At 40.9% G+C, this 24,171-nt stretch overlaps 1 protein-coding gene across 9 annotated transcripts in view; it reads left to right on the top strand.

Moving 5' to 3' along the window:
• Positions 1-19,686: 19,686 nt before the first annotated feature.
• The window catches only part of znf618 (zinc finger protein 618), a 129,232-nt gene continuing 124,747 nt past the window's right edge, over positions 19,687-24,171 (top strand). For 8 of the 9 annotated variants that reach the window (XM_043720062.2, XM_043720060.2, XM_043720059.2 and 5 more), the window contains exon 1: positions 19,687-20,288. The gene's annotated coding sequence lies outside the window, so the exon portion shown is untranslated. Of the gene's footprint in view, positions 20,289-23,328; positions 23,357-24,171 lie in introns of those variants that run through there. The other variant, XM_087998455.1, reaches the window with a different exon arrangement.

Below are 24,171 nucleotides of genomic sequence, written 5' to 3'. Positions count from 1 at the left end.
AAATTGTGTCTGCCTATATCAACATTCTCAGTCGTCTTGAAGTCTGTTACTCTGTTCACTATTTATGACATTAACAAGTTTTATACAATCTATAAACTTCTAAATTGTACTGCCTAAACAATTCAGTCAGTCAATTATAAATAACAATCAATAGTCCTAAAATCAAACCCTTCGGGGACCCCATTCAGGTTATTCAAAAATTATTTTCCTTTAACAAATTGAGACTTGGCTAATGTGAAAGCTGTCAGGAAAAGTATTTTCAAAATTTGGAACAACAAGAAAACAACAAAATGTTTCCTGTACTCTAGCCATTTAAGAGGCAGTTTCAATTCAAATTTAAGTCTCAAATATTCATTGGAAACAAATGCAGAACATATTAAAATATGCTTTCCAAATGAAACTTCCCACATAAAACAGTCAAAATTACAGTGGCAACTTTGGTAGAGATCAGCATTCTTTGAATTTGCAATATGAAGGGGGCCAATGAAGTCTTAACTATAATTGACAGAACTGAAACAGCTCAGCATCAAGTTCTAATATTCTCTAAAATCTTAATAAAACATCAAAATTAATATGCACTCTTCTTTTTGTGAACATTCTGCATTAAAAAAAAAGTAAAGACATTTTAATACAATACCCTCATCTGGCTAAAGCATGACCACTGACACAATTGTTTTTGAAACAGACATTGTAGAATTTGAAACAAATCAGGGGCTCAAGGCACTCAATCAATTTGTTTTAAGAATAACATGTTTGATAATTTTAAAAGGACATAATGCTGAACAATTTCAATGTAAAAACAAAAACTGCCTTACTACACAGTCCACAAAACATATTGAATTGAGACCTTAATTCAATTAAGGCAAAACAGTTACTTAAAAAAGGATTTTCTGAACCAGTATTTTAATAAAACAAAATATTTAAATATCAAACACTCTCAGCATGGCACAATTTACATTGAAACATTCCCCCTTAACTCAAGTATTAGTACAATCTGAATTTCAGAATTTCTCTTCTTTTTTGAAGAGCCTTTGGTCATAATTCTTCTCATTTTAATACGGGGGAAAAATGCACACATTTGAGGACCACCCCCCCACTCAGTTCACCCGGTGATGATCCATGAAATAGAAAATGAGGAATCAAACAGATAGAGGAGGTGGCCCCAAAAGATCCACGCCATAGCTGGACAAAATTAAATCATGTCCACAGACTCCGAATCAACCATATTGCCACAGAAAAAAAAAACCCACAAGCATTGGCCCAAGGTTCCCAAAGCTCTGCGAACTTCACAGCACCTGGCGCACGCACACAAGAAGATCACTAAAACATCCTCACTTTGGTGGAAACTGGACCAAGGAATGCCACTCCACTACTGGACGAGGCCTCGAAGGAAAGAAAGACCAACCATACCCTCCTGATGAAATCACACTCACAAAGAGAAAAGCCTTGCAGCGGACCACATGGTGAAGACCAAGCCACTCTCCTCCCCCAGAAGAAAAACTCAGAGTCGAGTCCACAGTGGAAAAACCCGGACAAAGCTTCCCTGGCAGTCAATGCCCCTTACTGTCAGGACCTGAGCAGACCAGCTCCACTTTCACCCTCTTCTCCCAGTGACGCCATGCTATCCTAAAAGTATTTCTAAGGGGAGGAATGGGGAACAAAGGCAACAATTTTAAGAAATACCAAATTCTGACTTTTTTTTAATGCTCTGGAGCCTCAAATCTCGTGTCTGTAGAGGACTTTAAACTCCCTTTACCCCAGAGGACATTAACCCCTTTCTAACCCCGGGGACTCTCTCCCTTATGTGACACTGGGGACTCAAACCCCAACTTGACTCTGGGGACTCTAACACCGACTTAACCCTGGGGAGTCTAACCCCGATTTAACCCTCTTTGTGCAAAGCGACTCGTTGGCGTGCAAGTGTGAGAGTTACCTCAAAGATTCCGTCAGCACTGAGTCCCAGGAGATGAGGGGTCAACTGAGTGTTAAGCTTAGAGAGAGAGAGATCAAGGTGAAGCTTACCTTGTGGGCTCATCCGTCTCATGCAACCAACATTCAGACGATTGTTTACTCAGCCCACTTGGAAACTCCGTGTATGTTGGAATCCCACCACTGCTACCATATGTTTGTTTTTTTTTCTTCGAGATTTCACACACAAGGTGCAATTTGCACACACCAACTTCTGCAAACAGTTAAAGTTTATTAAAGCCTGTACAAGCTAGGTGACCCCTTTTAACTTCTTTGCAGTCTTGCAAAGTCAAGTCAAACTGAGGCCCTGAACAAAGAAAACACATCCCCTTTATACAGGTCAGTTGATCTTGCTCAGATACTCTGGCCACTCCCCCACTGTCAGATGCCACTCAAGACAACCCCCAGTCACTCCCTCACAGTCACGTGTTACTCTAGGTACAATGGTAGGATGAGATCATCGTCAGAGATAATGTAAATGTAAATGCCCTAAACTGGGGAATTGTTATGCGAATGATTTCCTGACTCAGTGATTTCCCCAGACAATGCAAGTGTGATATACCTAGCTTCAGGGGATGGCTAGAAAGCAGTTCGGAATGGAAGAGACTGAATGACAGTTTAATTTGATCATAGTAGGGGGAGTAGTAACAAATGATTGTCTAATTTGAGTGGGAGTCATCCACCCACTTCCAGAATGTTTACGCAGTGCAGTTTAATCCTTTAATATTACATTAATGTCCAGAGAGATATTCCCATTTAATTTTTTAGCATTTCAGCTGTTTTCCTCTGATGACACACTTTGGGTCTTACAGAATGATCAAGTTGAAGGGGTTCTCTGCCACCAGTTTTCATCTTCTTTCTCGTAGAACCTCTCATTTTTATGAAGCTTCTGACCCGTACACTCAGATTGTTTCAGAAGCTGCTGACTCTGTTATTTTACTCTTTATGAAGTTGCTGACTCCACTTTCTCTTGTGCTGTTTCAGAAGCACAGGGTCCAACTCTATCTTGCTCAGTAAATTTCACAACAATGCTGACTTGCTTAACACTTCTCCCAATCCAGTTACATGCCATCCAGTAACACAATACTTCAAGTATACCTGCACCAATTTCACCCCATACAGATGACTGAAAATCAAGCCATATTTGCAGATGCTTCAGTATTTAAAAGAAAAACAGGGGCTGAAGATTTAATGGAAAATAGAGAGATAAATAATTGTTGGAGATGCTCCGGCTACAGTTGAATGGATAAAACTGAAACCAAATCAGAGAATGTTTCCTAAGTTAGAGAGCTATCTATGGTGAAGATAATGGATAGTTAAACCAATTGTAAGTTTGTATCTCATGGTCATGAGGGAATAAAAATAGGAATCAAACAAAGTAAAAAACCAAGATGGGAGACAGTAAAGACTTTGCTGTGGACAAGTGCATCAAAGATGGAGGGAAGAAGTGTTTGAACAAACATATAGGTATTAAGATAACTTAATGATTTTAAGGCTTAAAAATATATTGAGTTAAGAATCTCGATTCAATTCTACTTCCTAAGGCTCCTTATTGCTCAATTACTTCACTCACTGTTATATTTTCTGCTCCATTTCCAAATTTGCTCCCTTCCCACTAGGTGCCCCTCACCACCAATGAGCAACGTGCTGATAATAGAACTGTAATGTCTAATAAAGATATATTCAAAATAAATTTGATTTGTTATTAACTGTTAATGGATAATGGATTTTCAAACTATTTAGCATTGCCAAAAGACTGACAGATTTAGGTATTATTGTAAAGAATTAAATATTTGTTCTAAGATTTTAATTCATGATTAGATTTAAAATAGGCAGGATACAGTGCCTATATTACTTTTAACTAATTGAAATTATTATAGTAGGAATGAGAAACATGACAATTAACAATTTATAAGAAGTAGGAAATTGTTACAATGTACATTTTTATTAAAAAAAATTAAGAAAGGCAAATCAGCATACTATAATTAACAGGACAGCATTTAACTGTCTGACCCAATCATGCGATAAAAGCAGAAATAAAATTTGCACAGCTTTTTAAATCTGGACACCAAGTAACCTTGTAACAACATTGATGAATTTGCACAGACTAATATTTATTTTCAATAATATTTTGCAGTGTTAAGCAATACTGGAATCTCATTTTAAAGGCTGCATTTTCCCTTTCTTCCTAATTAACATTAGAGGCAGGAGACTTCTTGTGGTTAAATGGAAAGGATATGGATTTTGACAAAGTGTATTCAGAATTGTATCTAGGATACCAAGCAACATGTTCCCAAGATGGTTCAGACATCATCAGTAGAATCCTTTTTGAATTTCCTAACCTTGTACAGTCAACCAGGTTCAACTCAGTTATGCCCAAATTTACTGTCAGATTCTAAATCCAACATTCAATTGGAACTTGGCTCCCCTGAAAGAATTTAAAAGCATGAATGCACATATATTATGCCCCAAAACTCAGGTAAAATACTGTGCACAAAATAAGTGCTACCTTTCCTATATTGAACACTAGGAACACACAAATCAGGAGTGACCCCTCCAGCCAGACTGCCATTTTATAAGATCTTGTCTAATTTGATTAATCCATGATCCTCCCGTTTATCTTTCACCCCCTTAAAAATCAACCTTCCTGTCCCTTAAACATATTCAAAGGCTGCTTTCACTGCCTTTTGAGAAAAAGTGTTTCGAAGACATATGATAATCTGAGAAAAAGATTTTCCTCATCTATCTGAAATGGGCGACTGCCTATTTTTTAAAGTCATTTCCAAATTCTAGATTCTCCCACAAATGGAAACATCCTGTCCACCACCTACCCTGTCAAAATAACTCCAAATCTTATGCTTTAACGGTCATCTCTTATTCTTCCAAACTCCAGCATATACAAGCCTAGCCTTTCTTTATTAGACAACGTGGAGAAAGTGAGGTCTGCAGATGCTGGAGATCAAAGTTGAAACTTTATTGCTGGAACAGCACAGCAGGTCAGGCAGCATCCAGGGAACAGGAGATTCGACGTTTCGGGCACAGGCCCTTCTTCAGGAAGAAGGGCCTGTGCCCGAAACGTCGAATCTCCTGTTCCCTGGATGCTGCCTGACCTGCTGTGCTGTTCCAGCAATAAAGTTTCAACTTATTAGACAACGTGCCTATTCCAGGTAATAGTTTATGAGACCTCCTCTGAACTGCTTCCAATGCAACCACTTCCTTAATTAAGACCAATACCACAAATATGATTTTACCAATGATCTGTATAACTGAAGCATAACCTCTTACTTCTGTATTCATCTTACAATAAATAACATTCAAATATATTTAATTACTTGCTGTATTGTCTCATGCTCTATTACACCAAGATTCCTCTGCATTCCAAATTCTGCAATCCTGACCATTTAGATGGTTTTTGTTATTTGTCTATTAAAATGGGTAATTTCACATTCTCCCACACTAATCCGCATTTGTCAGATTATTATTCACTCGCTCAACCAAACTATGGTACAGAGGAACCTCGATTATCCAAATACCAATTATTCGAAAATCAAATTATCCGAAGGAGATCGCGAGGTCCCGATGGAAACATTACATCAAAGATGTGTTTCCAACAGTCATCGCGTCTTTTGTTTACAGTGATTAAACAGGCACCGTCTCCAAATGACTGACTGCCCATCCTCTCTCTCTGCCCCGACACTTTCCCTGGAGTTCCACAGAGGGGTGTGCCCTAAACCCCTCTTCCCCAAATAATCTCCCCAATATTGTCCTGTACAGGACAAACATGGAACCTGTCAAAAGGTTGCAGTAAAAAGTTGTGTCTGTAGCTGTGTGTGTGCACGCTATTTGGAGACTTACCCCACAAAGGCAAGTGCAGCAGCAGTCTTGTTGTTGGTGTCCAGTCCAGCTGCCCCGGAGAAAGGGCGGGTGTGTATGGAGTTGAGAGGCAGGTGGTGTCGGATGGGGGGGACGATGTCAGACAGAGTCGGGGCGGGGGGCGGTGTCGGACAGGGTTAGGGGCAGGGGCACTGTCGGATGGAGTTGGGGGCAGGGGGCGGTGTCGAAGGGGTTGGGGGCAGGGCCGTGTTGGATGGGGTTTGGGGCAGGGGCAGACGGGGTTGGGAATGGGGGTGATGTCGGACGGGGTTGGAGGCGGGGGAGTGTCGGACAGGGTTTTGGGGTGGGGGCGATGTCGGACAGGGTTGGGGGCGGGGGACAGTGTCAGACGGGGTTGGGGGCGATGTCGGACGGGGTTGGGGGCAGGGGACAGTGTCGGACGGGGTTGGGGGTGGGGTCGGTGTTGGGCGGGGGAGCGGTATTTGTCGGGAGCGTGGTTGGAGATGGGGTCTTGCGCGCTGTGTGCTGCTGCAGTCTCCTGAACGAGGAGTAGACTTTAAAAACTCTGAGCCCCACAGGAAAGGCATTTAATCGATTAACCGAATAATCGATTATCCGAACGAAATAGTGCCCGCCCATCTCGTTCGGATAATCGAAGTTCCCCTGTATATAAAAAGATTTTCCTCATCTATCTGAAATGGGCGACTGCCTATTTTTTAAAGTCATTTCCAAATTCTAGATTCTCCCACAAATGGAAACATCCTGTCCACCACCTACCCTGTCAAAATAACTCCAAATCTTATGCTTTAACGGTCATCTCTTATTCTTCCAAACTCCAGCATATACAAGCCTAGCCTTTCTTTATTAGACAACGTGGAGAAAGTGAGGTCTGCAGATGCTGGAGATCAAAGTTGAAACTTTATTGCTGGAACAGCACAGCAGGTCAGGCAGCATCCAGGGAACAGGAGATTCGACGTTTCGGGCACAGGCCCTTCTTCAGGAAGAAGGGCCTGTGCCCGAAACGTCGAATCTCCTGTTCCCTGGATGCTGCCTGACCTGCTGTGCTGTTCCAGCAATAAAGTTTCAACTTATTAGACAACGTGCCTATTCCAGGTAATAGTTTATGAGACCTCCTCTGAACTGCTTCCAATGCAACCACTTCCTTAATTAAGACCAATACCACAAATATGATTTTACCAATGATCTGTATAACTGAAGCATAACCTCTTACTTCTGTATTCATCTTACAATAAATAACATTCAAATATATTTAATTACTTGCTGTATTGTCTCATGCTCTATTACACCAAGATCCCTCTGCATTCCAAATTCTGCAATCCTGACCATTTAGATGGTTTTTGTTATTTGTCTATTAAAATGGGTAATTTCACATTCTCCCACACTAATCCGCATTTGTCAGATTATTATTCACTCGCTCAACCAAACTATGGTACAGAGGAACCTCGATTATCCAAATACCAATTATTCGAAAATCAAATTATCCGAAGGAGATCGCGAGGTCCCGATGGAAACATTACATCAAAGATGTGTTTCCAACAGTCATCGCGTCTTTTGTTTACAGTGATTAAACAGGCACCGTCTCCAAATGACTGACTGCCCATCCTCTCTCTCTGCCCCGACACTTTCCCTGGAGTTCCACAGAGGGGTGTGCCCTAAACCCCTCTTCCCCAAATAATCTCCCCAATATTGTCCTGTACAGGACAAACATGGAACCTGTCAAAAGGTTGCAGTAAAAAGTTGTGTCTGTAGCTGTGTGTGTGCACGCTATTTGGAGACTTACCCCACAAAGGCAAGTGCAGCAGCAGTCTTGTTGTTGGTGTCCAGTCCAGCTGCCCCGGAGAAAGGGCGGGTGTGTATGGAGTTGAGAGGCAGGTGGTGTCGGATGGGGGGGACGATGTCAGACAGAGTCGGGGCGGGGGGCGGTGTCGGACAGGGTTAGGGGCAGGGGCACTGTCGGATGGAGTTGGGGGCAGGGGGCGGTGTCGAAGGGGTTGGGGGCAGGGCCGTGTTGGATGGGGTTTGGGGCAGGGGCAGACGGGGTTGGGAATGGGGGTGATGTCGGACGGGGTTGGAGGCGGGGGAGTGTCGGACAGGGTTTTGGGGTGGGGGCGATGTCGGACAGGGTTGGGGGCGGGGGACAGTGTCAGACGGGGTTGGGGGCGATGTCGGACGGGGTTGGGGGCAGGGGACAGTGTCGGACGGGGTTGGGGGTGGGGTCGGTGTTGGGCGGGGGAGCGGTATTTGTCGGGAGCGTGGTTGGAGATGGGGTCTTGCGCGCTGTGTGCTGCTGCAGTCTCCTGAACGAGGAGTAGACTTTAAAAACTCTGAGCCCCACAGGAAAGGCATTTAATCGATTAACCGAATAATCGATTATCCGAACGAAATAGTGCCCGCCCATCTCGTTCGGATAATCGAAGTTCCCCTGTATATGCCCTTGTATAGAAGCCTCACTTCCTCTTTGTCAGTGAATTTAGCAAAGATGTGTTGTCCCATCATCCAAATCAGTTATATAAATTGTCAAAATATTGAAGCCCCACTACTGAGCTCTGTGGCACATGACTCATTATATCTTACCAACCAAAATGACCCATTTATGCCTATTGTTTCCTGTTAGGTGCCAACATTCTATCTAAGCTAATGTTACATTGCTGAACCACGAGTTGTTGTTTTAATGGGGCACCTTTTCGAATGTGTTACTGGACTTCAAGTACAGCACATTCACCAGTTCCACTTTATCTGCAGAAAATTTCTTTCATTATGTTTATTAAACATGGTTTCATTTTCATAAAATCATATTGACTCTGCTCAGTTAACTTGGAACTTTTCTAAGTGCCCTGCCAGAACTTCTTGAAAAATTGCATTTAATATCTTCTCAATGATTGATAAGCTAACTGGTGTCCAGCTTCCTGCTCTGTCACCCTTCCTTTCTGAATAAGTAAGTTATATTCACTAACTTCCAATCAATATAACATTCCCCAAATATAGGGAGTTCTGTAAAATTAAAAGCAATTCCTCAACTATCTCACCAACCAAAACAAACCTGAAAAAAACTGTGGATGCTGTAAATCAGAAACAAAACCAGAAGTTGCTGGAAAAGCTCAGCAGGTCTGGCAGCATCTGTAAAGAGAAATCAGACTTAACATTTTGGGTCCTGTGACTCTTCCTCAGAACTGATGGTAGCTGGGAAAATGTTGGTTTATATGCAGAAGATTGGATGGGGGTGCAGGTAAGGAATAAATGACAGGTGGGAATAGAGCCCAAAGAGAGAAAAGAACAGTTCGACAAAGGAGTGTCTAACTAATGGCTAGGAGAGTGAACAGCTGTTAATGGAAACCGTTAGTAGCTAATGACAGACTATATGATAACAAGCCTAGTATATGGGACTAGGGGCTAAGACATGGGAAAGTTCAGGTCCTAAAATTATTGAACTTAATATTGAGTCCAGAGGGCTGCAGAGTCCCCATGCGGAAAATGGGGTGTGTTCTTCTAGCCTGCGCTGAGTGTTGCAGGAACCCTGCAGCAAGCCTGATCCAGAGATGTTGGCTCGGGAACAGGATGGTGTGTTAAAGTAGCAGGCAAGCTCAGGGTCTTTTTGTAGACAAAATGTAGATGTTCTGCGAAGCGGTCACCCAGTCTATGCTTCATAGCCTCAGTGTAGAGGAGACCACATTGTGAACAGTGAATACAGTACACTAGATTGTGTGAAGTGCAGATAAAGTGCTGCTTCACATGGAAGGTATGTTTGGACCCTTGGATTCTTAGGAGGGTGGAGCTAAATGGGAAGGTGTTACACCTTTAGGGATTGCAAGGGAAGGTGCCGTGGGCTGTGGAGGGAGTATGGGAGCGAAGGAAGAGTGGACCAAGGTGTCCTGCAGGAAATGGTCCCTATAGAAGGTGGACAAGGGAGGGGAGGGGAATATGTGTCTGGTGGTGGCATCTGACTAGAGAAAATGGCTAATGATGTTCTGGATGTGGATGCCGGTAGGATAGTTGGTGAGGACAAGGGAAACCTATTGCAGATGGGTCGCACCTGCTTGAGAGCCCTGTCAACATCTCCCACACCTGCCCTCACCCTCTCTCTTCCTACCCCCAACAGTGATAGGGCTCCCCTTGTCTTTACCTACCATCCCACCAGATCCACATCCAGGAGATCATCAGTCGCCATTTCCACACCTCCAGCGATTTGCCACCATCAGATACATATTCCCCTCCGCTCTCTTGTCCACCTGCAGAGTCTGTTTCCTCCGGGACACCTTGGTCCACTCCTCTAACAAACCCCCTCCACCCACGACCCAGCACCTTCCCCGCATCTCAATGTGTAACACCTGTCCATTTAACTCCTCCCTCCCTCAGTATCCAAGGGCCCACACATACCTTGTACTTGAAGCAGCACTTTACCTGCAATTCGCGCAATTCGCACAATCCAGTCTATTGCATTCGCTGCTCACAATGTGGCCTCCTCTACTCTGGTGCAACAAAACGTAGACTGGGTGACCACTTCACAGAACACCTACATTCTGCATGCAGAAAAAGACCCCGAGCTTCCAATTACCACTTTAACACACCACCCTGTTCCCTGGCGAACATCTCTGTCTGAGGCTTGCTGCAGTATTCCAATGACACTCAGTGTAGGCTGGAAGAACAACATCTCATTTTCTGCTTGGGGACCCTCCAGACCCAATATCAAATTCAATAATTTTAGGGCCTGAGCTCTCTCATGCCCTAGCCCCCAATCCCACACACCAGACCTTGTTATCACAAAGTCTGCCATTATACACTACCTATCGTTAGCCACTAAAGTCTCCATTAACAGCTATTCCTTCTCCTGGCCAGATAGTTATCCAACCATTTGTTTATCCTACTGTTCTTCTCTCTCTTTGTGCTCTATCTCCACCAATCTTTTACTCCTTACTTCCTACCCTATCCAACATTTTCCATCAGTTCCACGAAAGTGACGGTAGCAAAACATTAACTCTGATTTCTCTTCACACGTGCTGTTGGACCTGCTGAGCTGTTCCAGCAACTTCTGTTTTTGTATCTCACTAATCACTTGTTTTAAGATGATAGACTGAGGTTCATCAGGACCTGGGACTTGTCAGCCACGTCCCCAACAGTTCTTCTTTACTATTTCCAAGGGGATTGCAATGTTCTCTAGGTTCTCCCTGTCTTTCATTCTGACTTAAATATATGTCTGGAAAGTTACATATAATCTCTATCATGAAGACCAATGGAAACTACCTTTTCAATTCATGTGCCATCTTCTTATCTTTCATCATTAATTCCTAGACTCATTTCGGAAAGGACCAAAACTCACTTTTATCTTAGAAACCCTACAGCATCATAGAATCCCTACAGTGTGGAAACAGGCCCTTCAGCTCAACCAGTCTACACCGACCCGCTGAAGAGAACCCAACCAGACCCATTCCCCCTTCCCTACATTTACCCCTACATGTACATTTACACATCCCTGAACACTATGAGCAATTTATCACAGCCAATTCACTTAACCTGCACATCTTTGAAACTGGAACACCTGGAGGAAACCAAACAGTCACAGGGAGAATGTGCAAACTCCACACAGACAGTCGCCCAGGGCTGGAACTGAACCTGAGTCCGTAGTGCTGTGAGACAGCAGTGCTAACCACTGAGTCACCAGTACCTTTCTTTGTACATAGCTATTAAAACTCTTCCTGTCTGTTTAATATTTCCAGCAAGCTTTCAAAGCAAAGAAACACTAAAAAATTGATATGAAGTGAAAAATTAGTATAAGAGGAAGTAGCCTAAGATTGATTTGCTTGCAATAACAATGAGTTTTAGTTTTGATGGTATTTTAAATATACTTTTAGAAATGGGCAATTTGAGATGCGTAACAAATGTTGGTCTTGCCAAAGTCCATATTCCATAAAAGAATTAAAAAAAAGGAAAACCAAGATAGTGGCTGAATTAAAACTAGATGCTCGGTTTGCTAATGTGTAATAACATATCGATCACACAGAGTCTGGCAGTGTTGCACAATTCACATGTCTAGGTCAAATGTCACATGCACGTCACAGCCCAAACATCTATAAATTCATTGGATTAACCAGATTACTATAGGTTGCATAACTGGTTTGATTACATTTGGATCAGGACCGTAATGTTCTCCCACTTCCAAGTCAAAGGAGCAAGAATACAGTGAGCAAGAATATTGTGTAACAAGATCATTAAGTTTGATTTTCCTTCAAATAACTAATAATTTAAAAGATGAATGAGATCCATTCTTCTGAAAGAAAATTCAACAAAAGTTGCACTTTTACTCCAAAACTAACCCTTAAATTCTTAATTAGAAATTTCAAACATCTGCTATAATTATTACAGGTAAAGACTTTTTAAAATAACTTCTGTTCATTCTTAAGAATAGATGTTCACATACTTAAAGTCATTTATACTTCATAAACTCAAAGATTTTATATTTGACAGTAAAATTGGAAATTACATAGTACCAAGTCTCCATTTCTGCTATATTAAGTGAAAAGTACTGCACTTAAATGTAGTGTGAAAAATGCAATCCACATATTAACCATAGAGAGCCACACTAGTAAATAATCTTAGTATAATGCTTCAGTATAAGAGAAACTAGGTTTTGCAGCAGAACTCAACTCCAAAATAGTGGCAGCCATGTCCAGCAGTTTCTTCTTGAAGGCGTTTCTGCATTCAAATTTGATGGGTATATTTAACCTCATTTCCTAAGATACGTCAATATTATTTAGTCAACTCTACTATTTTTCTTTAGCTTCTAGTGATTTTTGTTCAGTTTTCAAAACTATTTACAATGTTCATTTGAAAAGCTTTACTCAAGTATCATATCTACATAGAGTTAGAAATAGGTAACTTTTTCGTGTGCATATGGAAAGAAAAACAAGTTGAGGCAATGATCCTACAGCTCTTGTAGTTATATAGCTTTCATAAAGGATATTAAGCTGAGACAGATCTTGAGAGATGAGGGAGAAAGGTTATCTTCACACTAAATAATTTTAATGTTTTAAAGCAGAATATTACATATAATTCTCATATCATAATGAGTTAGAAAACTCAAATTAATTGCTAACGTGGGGAAAAAAGCAAAAAAGTTCTCACATGGAACAGATTTTTCTTAAAGTTGAATGTTACATTATGCAGAATTTTTCAGGAAAAGATTAAGAAGACAATAGTAGAAGGAATGAGATTGAGCATGATAAGAGCACCCATGCTCTTATCTGCCACTAGGCAGACTACTGGGATTGAAACACAGAATTGAAAGATACGGTTGTATAGTTCAAAGAAGTATAGTTGATGTGAGAGCAGTAGGAAGGGGTGGGTGCAGGTAACAATCAACTCAAATGATGCCTTCAGCTGCTTTATATTTTTCTCTTGCCAAACTATGCCATCCACCATCAGCCAAGAGGGCAAAGAAATATTTAATTGAAAAAAAAAGAGCAACATGTAGAAGCAAAGGCAGGTATATGAGCACAAATTATCCAACTTATCATTTGCAATGTCCTACTCATTCTGCTAGTCACTGCTATTTCTTTCTGTTAAATTTGCTCTACTTTCCTGTAAACACTAAGATGAAAGACAAAATAATCACTCAGGATAACATGGATGCATGCCAAGAAATTATATTTGAAATCAAGTGACTGCCAACAAATTGTATTCTATTTGAGATAGCAGATAAAATGAACTTGTTTGAATGAAAAAATATTTAATCAAATGTGGTCATTAATTTTACCGTGTGTTGCATTAAAGTGCTTGGCAACACCAATGAATTAAGAACAAAGAACAAAAAAAACTTACAGCCTAGGAACAGGGCCTTCGGCCCTCCAAGCCTGAGCCGATCCAGTCCACTGTCTAAACCTATTGCCCAATTCCTAAACATCTGTATCCCTCTGCTCCCCACCTTACTCATTCATATGTCCAGACGCAGCTTAAATGAATCTACCGTGCTTGCCTCTACTACCTCTACTAGCAACGCGTTTCAGGCACCTACCAGGCATATCCCCCCTCACCTTGAACGCATGACCTCTCGTTATTAAATCCCTCACCCTGGGAAAAAGCTTATCTCTATTTACCCTGTCTATACCCTTCATGATTTTGTAGACCTCAATCAGGTCCCCTCTCAATCTCCTTTTTTCTAATAAAAACAATCCTAACCTAATTAACCTGTCTTCATAGTTAGTACCTTCCATACCAGGCAACATCCTTGTAAACCTTCTCTGCACCATCTCCAAAGCGTCCACATCCTTTTGGTAATGTGGCAACCAGAACGGTACTCAGTATTCTAAATGCAGCTGCACCAAAGTCTTGTACAATTTTAACATGACATGCCAGTTCTTATACTCAATACCCCGTCTGATGAAGGCAAGCATACCATATGCCTTCTTGACCACTCTATCTACCTGTGCAGCCACCTTCAGGACACCCAGATCTCTCTGCTTATAAACTTTTCCCAAGGCTCTTCCGTTTACAGTTTAGTTCACTCTAGAATTAAACTTTCCAAAATGCATCACCTCATATGTGCCTGGCTTGAACTCCACCTGTCACTTCTCCGCCCAACTCTCCAGTTTGTCTATGTTCTCCTGTATTCTTTGTCAGTCCCCTATACTTTCTGCTACTCCACCAATCTTCGTTTCATCTGCAAACTTACTGAGTTGAGATTAGAGTGGTGCTGGAAAAGCACAGCAGGTCAGGCAGCATCCGAGGAGCAGGAAAATCGATGCTTCGGGCAAAAGCTCTTCATCACTTTTGCCTTGCAAACTTACTGATCAGACCACCAATGCCCTCTTCCAGATTATTTATGTATATTACAAACAACAGTGGCCCCAGCACAAATTCCTGTGGAACACCACTGGTCACCTGTCTCCATTTCAAGAAACTCCCTTCAACTACTACTCTCTGTCTCCTGTTGCTCAACCAGTTCTTTATCCACCTAGCAAGAACACCCTGCACACCATGTGATTTCACTTTCTCCATTAGTTTACCATGGGGAACCTTATCAAACGCCTTACTAAAATCCATGTATATGATATCTACAGCCCTTCCTTCATCTATCAACTTGGTCACTTCCTCAAACAACTCTATTAAGTTGGCAAGGCACGATCTCCCCCGCACAAACCTGTGTTTCCTATCACTGATAAGCCCATTCTTTCCTAATTATAAATAAATTTTATCCCTCAGTACCTTCTCCAGCATCTTTCCCACCACTGACGTCAGGTTCACTGGTCTGTGGTTATCTGGAATATCCCTACGAGGTAAAAACAATGACTGCAGATGCTGGAAACCAGATTCTGGAATAGAGTGGTGCTGGAAAAGCACAGCAGTTCAGGCAGCATCCGAGGAGCAGGAAAATCAATGTTTTGGGCAAAAGTCCTTCACCCGGAATACCCTGGAATATCCCTACTACCCTTCTTGTACAGGGGGACAACATGAGCAACCCTCCAGTCCTCCGGCACCTCACCTGTGTTTAAGGATGCCACAAAGGTATCTGTCAGGGCCCCAGCTATTTCCTCTCTCACCTCCCTCAGCAACCTGGGTTAGGTCCTATCCGGTGCTGGGGATTTGTCCACCTTAATATCCTTTAGCCTACCCAACACATCTTCCCTTCTTATGTCAATGTGACTCAGAGTAAACAAACTTCTATCTCTAATCTCAGCATTCATCACCTCCCGTTCCTCAGTGAATTATATGCAAAATATACAATTCATGTGCAAGATTTCTCTTTCAATACATAACATGGCTCTACTTTGCATATTTTCAAGAATAAACAAGATTGTTGGAAAGAAAACCAATCATACAGTTTACAATTAAAATTATCAAAAGGTAGTCAAAACATACACCATTAGTAAAATGAAGCTTCAGGGTGAAGGATAATTTTTCACCATTAAACTCATCCTCGAAACTGTGCTGGTTCCAGAGATGTGTTTTCAGTTATCAATTATAATGATTACTTATTTCCACCTCCCAAATCCCACCACACTCCCAAAAACAAAATTTTTGCTTTTATCATTCCAGATATGATTGTTATGAAGCTGTTCTTGGAAAGCACCCACTCACTACTATAAATTTCAAAAGTCAACAATTGTATCATGTCCCACATGTCTTGAAACATTAAATATCAAACTATACAATTATTCTTCAAAATATTAAATTTTAAATACTTTTGACAAATCCATAGCTTTACACAATTTCTGTAAGCTCCTCCAGCATTATATTCTTTTACATTTTAATCAAATCTAGCCTCTCATACATTGTTCATCCTTCATTTGACATCTATGACTAACTTGACCCTAATCTCCGTAACCTTAGTTTGCAACACTTGGACATTCCAGCCTTAAAAGAAACATAAATATTACAAAAATGCCATATTTAACCAATCCACCTGCACTTCTCTTAATTTCTTCCTAAATGGTGAGGTTCACCATCTAAACGCTTTACTTATGTAGTACTTTTCACGTCCAAAGACACTCTACCTTAACTAATTAAAAAACATAAACGTGAATTGATAGTTGTTATGCTGGCAAATTCTGTGCACAAGTATCCATCAGCAGCTCTGAGATAAGGAGGTGTCAGTTGTGGTTCTGTTGAACCACTTTTCTTGGTGTCAGAACATTCTGGTTGAAGGTCCAGTAACTTAAGCACATGATCTAGCCAGTACTCATCGTTTATACAAAACATCAAATTACATTCTATTGTCTTCAGATGAATGGTACTAGTTGAAGATGGATACAGCAAATTTCATTACGTTAGACATCTCTTGTAAGGGTAATGTGCAGTTATTGTTATAACGTTGGAAAAGATTTGCACACAGCAAATTCCCACAGAGGACAACATAGTAACAGCTGTATGGTTTTTTTTTGAGATATTTATTGAGAAATTAATGTTTGTTCGAACATTGGGGAAACTACCTTACTCTTCTTTGAAATAATGCCACTGATACTTTTATATCAATCAGAAGGAAGATGGGGCATTTGTCTAATGGTTCATTCAAAAGATGGCACCCACAAACAATGCAAAACTTCCTCCATACACACTGGAGTGCCAGCCTAGATTTTTAAGTTTCAGTTGCTAGTGTATGATTTGAACCTATAATTTTCTGAATCGGGTGAGATTGTGACTATTTCAGTTGAGAGAACAGGCAGTTCTTAAATCCAAACATATGTGGTGGTGGAGGGTTGTTTTTCAGACTGGAGGCCTGTGACCAGTGGAGTGCCACAAGGATCGGTGCTGGGTCCTCTACTTTTTGTCATTTACATAAATTATTTGGATGCGAGCATAAGAGGTACAGTTAGTAAGTTTGCAGATGACACCAAAATTGGAGGTGTAGTGGACAGCGAAGAGGGTTACCTCAGATTACAACAGGATCTGGACCAGATGGGCTAATGGGCTGAGAAGTGGCAGATGGAGTTTAATTCAGATAAATGCGAGGTACTGAATTTTGGGAAAGCAAATCTTAGCAGGACTTATACACTTAATGGTAAGGTCTTAGGGAGTGTTGCTGAACAAAGAGACCTTGGAGTGCAGGTTCATAGCTCCTTGAAAGTGGAGTCGCAGGTAGATAGGATAGTGAAGAAGGTGTTTGGTATGCTTTCCTTTATTGGTCACAGTATTGAGTACAGGAGTTGGGAGGTCATGTTGCGGCTGTACAGGACATTGGTTACGCCACTGTTGGAATATTGTGTGCAACTCTGGTCTCCTTCCTATCAGAAAGATGTTGTGAAACTTGAAAGGGTTCAGAAAAGATTTACAAGGATCTTGGCAAGGTTGGAGGATTTAAGCTTTAAGGAGAGGCTGAACAGGCTGGGGCTGTTTTCCCTGGTGCGTCGGAGGCTGAGGGGTGACCTTATAGAGGTTTACAAAATTATGAGGGGCATGGATAGGATAAATAAACAAAGTCTCTTCCCTGGGATCGCGGAGTCCAGAACTAGAGGGCATAGGTTTAGGGTGAGAGGGGAAAGATATAAAAGAGACCTAAGGGGCAATACTTTCACGCAGAAGGTGGTATGTGTATGGAATGAGGTGCCAGAGGATGAGGTGGAGGCTGGTACCATTGCAACATTTAAGAGGCATTTAGATGGGTATATGAATAGGAAGGGTTTGGAGGGATATGGGCCAGGTGCTGGCAGGTGGTACTCGGTTGGGTTGGGATATCTGAACGGCGTGGACAGGTTGGACCGAAGGGTCTATTTCCATGCTGTACATCTCTATGACTCTATGTGACATAAACTTTGGAAGGCTAGGGAACTTTGTTCTATAATGAATGGCTGTTGATAAAGTGTGGCGCTGGAAAAAGCCCAGCAGGTCAGGTCGCATCTGAGGAGCAAGAGAGTCGACGTATCTGGCTTCGAGTTCTGATGAAGGGTGAAACCCAAAAGATCAACTCTCATCCTCCTCAGATGCTGCCTGACCTGCTGTGCTTTTTCCAGCGCCACATTTTATCAACTCTGACTTCTCCAGCATCTGCCGTCCTCACTAACTCCTATAATGAGTGCCTCCCTGTACTGACAAATTACAACCTGGACTCGTTTGGACTGTTTGCATTTTTTAGTCATTATACTGCTTTTGATGTGCACCACTTATTTCAGCTAGCTCTCACACTGACAAGAATTCTTCACAGATTTTCTGCAGCTATTTTGGTTCTGTTGTTTTGTGTGACCTCACTTCTTTCCCACAGCTCCTGCTGCTAATTAAGGAACAGCAACACAAACTTTGGAGCTGTGCCAGAATCATACGTTGCAGATCAAGTTTTACATGCATTGGCTCAGCAAAATAATACTTGCATTCAAGGTATGTATTTTTTCAAAAAGGTATTGGTAAGCTTTTTTAAAAAAAAATCCTTATTTGCTGTGCTATTTTTCATTTTCTTTTGCATCATCATTCCTTTTCAAAAACCCCCTTCATTCCCTATTTTCTGCATTTGCTTACAAATTATTAACTCTAACTTCTGCATGAATGAGCTCAATTCCTTTTGCAGAGATACTTCATATTTCAGCATTTTTTGTTTCTATTTCAGATTTCCAATATCTGAAATACGTTGTTTTTGAATGAGAAATCGAAGAATTATGTTGGTAGGTGCTAGAGATGATAGAAGGCTCCTGTAAAAGAGAAACGTTAGCACTGCCCTGTTGGACAGATGGGCCGAATTTGCTGCGTTAAATTCTACAAATATGATCTATATTGGGGTCTGTTCAACTACTGAATGACAGGTGCTACACAGGGGATACACACAATTATTTTTCCTTTTGTTCTGTGCACCAGGAAGCCAACCGCTGTCAAACGTACCCAGTTGTTGGAACAAACAGAGGCGGCTTGAACAAATGACTGATAATTTCTACCTGAAGTTATCCTACCCTCACTTGCACTCAATTTCTCCCCCTTCCCCACCCCCAACAAACCCTTCAATGGAATAAAATGAATTCGCCCTAACGAAGCCAATACACTAACTGCTTCCAGTAGTTTTGTTTCAGATTTGCCCAACTCCTATGCCCTTGTTGTACAACGCGATTGGGACCAAGAGAAAATAAATACCAATGTGGGGACTTCTCGTTTCCCCTTTGCATTATACGAAACCCTATAATTTTGTTTACTTTTGCGGAGCGGGTGAAGGTAAGTCGATTTCAATCACTACGTAAATGGAGAGAAAAACCTTAAGCTAACATTTACCATTAAGAACGGGACAAAGAACACAAGGACTAAAAAACCGTTAGTGGGACTGAATTCCAAAACCGCACAGCGCGAGCTACCCCAATACCCGCCGGCCGGCTCTCGATATCACGTGGTACTGCCCGCGGATTGGTCAGATCTGTGCGTGACGTTCATAGCCGGCGGCGGGCGGTTGTGGCGGCCATTTTCCGTTTCCGGAGTGGGTTCGCTACCAAACTGTTTGTGTCGGCCATTTTCCCCTGAATGGTCAGCCTTCAAACTCGGGACCGTAAGAGCATGTCTAATTTCTGCAGTTGTCGCTGTTGTTTGTTGGGACATTTATATCTGACCAAGGAGCGTTCTCCGCCTTCGTGAGAGCGGTGGCTTGCCGCTTTGGTAATAGGGGCATTTGATTTGGGCTCTCTGCGGTCTCATGGTTGGCCAGCGCCCCCCATGTCTCTCTATACCGTCTCCTCCTCATCCGCGCCATCCCCACCTTTGGTGTAATTCTGGGATCGTTGCTAATTGAAGCAGCCCCCCAGATCTGGGACGACGGTATACGTAGGGTAGGATGAAGGGAGCCAGCGCTTTTCCTGTACAGACTTTCATATAGCTGGACTCTGTCTTTATTTATCTGCACGGGAGGGTTCGTGAACTCGATGCAAGTATTGTCGATCTCGGGGGGAAAACCTGTGGCTCACTGTAATTCTACTACCACACCAGCTTCATCCTCAATACCCGGGAACATTGATTGCGTTCCAGCTGCCAAGAGTTCAAAGCCACAAGAACTACATCGCCTGCGTGCAGATGAGGTAATACGAGGGCTCACACTTATTTGCATTGTTTACTACAACAAAGGATCGGTATGTTGCATTCAATGTGCAATATGATGTTGAGAACGTGGCCTAATTGCTACACATGCTACTCCGGGCTGTGTGCATGTGATCTAATTTTGATATTCCCTAGAATGAGTGTATGCTGATTATTAACAGGATCGTTATGCTAAATATGAATTTATATGGTTAAATCTCATGAATATTTTTTAGAATGGTTAGTTAAGATGCCTTTTTGAATGGTTGGAAACCCAGACGTGAAGAGAGACCTTTTAATGGATTATTGTTTAGTATTTTATGTGTAATTGTCATGGACATTATCGTGTGGAATATTGCAGGAGTTGCCGAGTTAGGAATAAGATCCAGTTATGTTTTTGGGAAGGGGCTAAATGTGAATTTGCCGTGTGTTCACTCTTATTGATGTTTGTTTGGTGTTGAGGCTCCAGTCATTCGGTTTTCCTAAATGCCTTGAAGGAAATATTTTCCTGTTTTTAATTAATATGACATTGCAACATTAAAAAAACAAAACATTTGCCTTGATGCAGTATTGTAATAGTTGGTGTAAGTTTCAAATAGTAACCTTTTGCTCTGATAATCTAGTTTGGTTTTCCCACAAATATACAAATAGTGACGAAAGTAATTTTTATATGACTTATTTATCTGGTGATTTTACTTTTACTTTCCTGCGGACTGTGGGTATTAGTAAGCCCACTTCATACTGGTAATAATGAACCTTTCCAACTGCAGATGGCATCACTGTCAGCCTAAGTTTTGTGTGTGTAATTTCAGCATGAATCTCTAGGAAATGAACCAAAAAACCTAATGATTTATTGTATATTCTTCAGTTCAGGGACATTGAGGCCAATTATAGCACCAAAATTTGGATAGGTTGCTTTACGTGGCCTCAGGATTTAACATAAAACCTTCTATTAGTATGGCTGTGTTACATTTGACTAAATTTAGCTTAGTGAGTCAGAACATTACAATGATTGTATTGTAATACTGTTTTATTATAACTATATTGATTTGAATGACTTAATATCTGAAATTAGATACAATAGATAAAACTACAGAATTCTCAAATTACAAAATATTCACCAAACTACTAACAAAAATGGTAATAAATATCTGGTGAATTCGAAAATTATCGAGCAACTGTTTTGGAATGTTGGATATGTCATTTGTTCAGCTGGCATAACTGCAAAAGTTAGTTTGGTGAAGTAATAAAGAACAAGACTGTTGGAATGGTCTTCATGGTTTCCAGTTTTCATGAGAAATCAGTGAAATTATGGAATATGATTTTAATGACTTTAATACCTTTTAATAAATGAGATTTTTACAGAAATTCAATGGCTCTAGTTGCAAATAGATTGATAGAGGAATAATTTGTGTAATCTAACAGTGTGGGTACATCAATCTGAATAATTGAAGTTGGAAACAGAAGGTGCTGGAAATACTCAGGTCAGTCTCTACTCATTGGAGTTTGCAAGAATGAAGGGTGATTTCATTGAAAAATGTAGGATTCTTAAGGGACTTGACAGGATAAAAGCTGAAGGGATGTTTCCCCTCATGGGAGAGTGTGGGACAAGAGTGCATAGTCTCAGAATAAAGAGGTGCCAATTTAAGAGAGAGATGAAGAATTTCTTATACGGGTTGAGTGTCTTTGGAACTCCTTGCCACTGAGAGTTGTAGGGGCACAGTTCTTTTGTATATTAGACTTTGACATAGATTCTTCTTGCTCAGTAGAGGAATCAAGGGTGATGAGAAGAGGGCAGGAATGTAGACATCAGAAATGGTGGAACGGCCATGATTCTATTGAATGGCATGGTGGCTCATTGGTTAGTGCTGCTGCCTCAACTCCAGGTACCCACATTCGTTTCCAGCCTCTGGTCACTGTCTGTGTGGAGTATGCACATTATCCCCATGTCTGCATAGGTTTCCTCCGGATGCTCCAGTTTCCTCCCACAGACAAAAATGTGCAGGTTAGGTGGATTGACCATGCTAAATTGTTTGTAGTATCCAGGGATGTGTAGATTAGCAATGGGAAATGCAGTATTTCAGGGATAGGATAAGGTCTGGGTGGGATGCTCTTTGGACAGTCTGTGTGGACTTCTTGGGCTGAATGGCCTGTTTCCACACTGTCGGGATTCTGTTCTATTCACTCTTTAAAACCCCTCTGATTTAGATTATACAAATGCAGAGAAATATAGGGTAAGCTATCCATGAGAAAATTATTTCAGAAGATGGCTACATGTATGGTGTACAGCATCACAAGGAAAATCTGGTTTAATGTAAATATTAGAGAGGATACATGCTACACAGTACTTACAAAATAATTTGCAAGTGACTCTACTGTTGTGGAATAAGTCATTACTGATTTGCTTAGCATATAGTACATTATTTTACAAAAAGTTAATTTATGCTGGGCATTTACTAAAAGGTAATTTGAGTGAAAACATTTCAATGTTTCTGAAATTTGTGATTACAAGTCACATAGCAGCGTCCCAGTTAAGTCTTATTCGTTATTCTCATAACTTTTTCATTAGTTATTTCAATATTACTTAGAGAGTATCTCTAGCACCAGTTTGCAGGAGTTTGCTTTCCCAATTAAATTTTTATGCTTTATCTATTTGCATCTTCGGTGCTATTAATTTTGTAATTTAAATTGTTCCAGCTTCCAGTGCCACTCCCAACTTTATAAAATTTTCAAATTGGTCAATTGTATTGCAGTTCTGAATCCAAGTCAAAGTTGTCCATCTCAGATCCTTGGAGTACTCCAGGCAAAACTTGAGTCTTCCAGGTAAAAGTGTATCTGAAGAGCACTGTAATAATTATATTGAGACTCAAGTGATGAAGATTAAATAACTTGGGCACTATTCTGCAGAATTTAGAATCCTTTCTGGGATTGTTTATAAAAATAGATCAGAGACACATTTGCCTAATACAAAGCAACTATTTTTAAAGCATATTTTTAGGAAAAGCCGCAAGCAGGAAAACATTTTTTCAAAACATCTGTCAAGTTTACAGAATGGCTCAGTTTGGAACAGGTATGATCTTTCAAATTTACAGTAAGCTACTGTGTTTTGTTTGATTTGGGGATTCTGATGAACACTAAAATTGTGTCAAGTTAGTAAATTGTCCAAGAGGTTGTACGTATTTGTAAATGTAAGAAGGTTTCTTTTTTTTTGTCTCAAGTAATAGTGTGTAATGAAGAGATTCCAGGAGCTATGGGTATGGGTTAATGTATGTAAGTTTCTTGTGCCATCACCGCTTTAAATTGATGCGTTTAATAAGCTGTATGAATCACTAGCAGCAGGGCCACAGGTTAAAGAGATGATTGGCTAATCTTAAACTTCTGGGATCTTGGAACCATGCCAAGGGGAAAGAAAATACTTTGGGATATTCTGGAGTTCGTTTGCTTTTGGAACAGGGTGAAATTGTAAAATTTTCCCTTAGGTGGGATGTATTTTTAAGATGTACTGAGATATTGAGTTGTACTTGTAACCCACTGTTCTGAAAAAAGAATCAGGCATTGCAGAAACCGGTCATACATCTTCAAGGGCATTTTCCTATTATAATCTTTTGTTGACAAATGAGATTGTGTATGAAATTTTTGAGCAATTGCAATATTAATGCATCTTAGAAAGTAAACCACCTGATGAAGTTAATAAAATTTCTAATTTGACTCATTTTCTATCTACCCCTCAAAAAGTTAATTTTAAAAATAAACAAAAAATGCTGGAGAAGCTCAGTAGGTCAGGCAGTATCTGTAGAGAGAGAAGCATAGTTAAAACTTTCAAGTCCAGTGACCCTTCATTAGAACACTCAAGATTTGCACATGTACATACATACAGACACAAAA

This window comes from Chiloscyllium plagiosum, unplaced genomic scaffold, assembly GCF_037043375.1.
Source record: "Chiloscyllium plagiosum isolate Xiang-an unplaced genomic scaffold, Cpla_swu_hap1 HiC_scaffold_21, whole genome shotgun sequence".
NCBI classification, from domain to species: domain Eukaryota; kingdom Metazoa; phylum Chordata; class Chondrichthyes; order Orectolobiformes; family Hemiscylliidae; genus Chiloscyllium; species Chiloscyllium plagiosum.
Note: the sequence above shows the minus strand (reverse complement) of the source record. Positions and strands in the feature narration are given on the sequence as shown.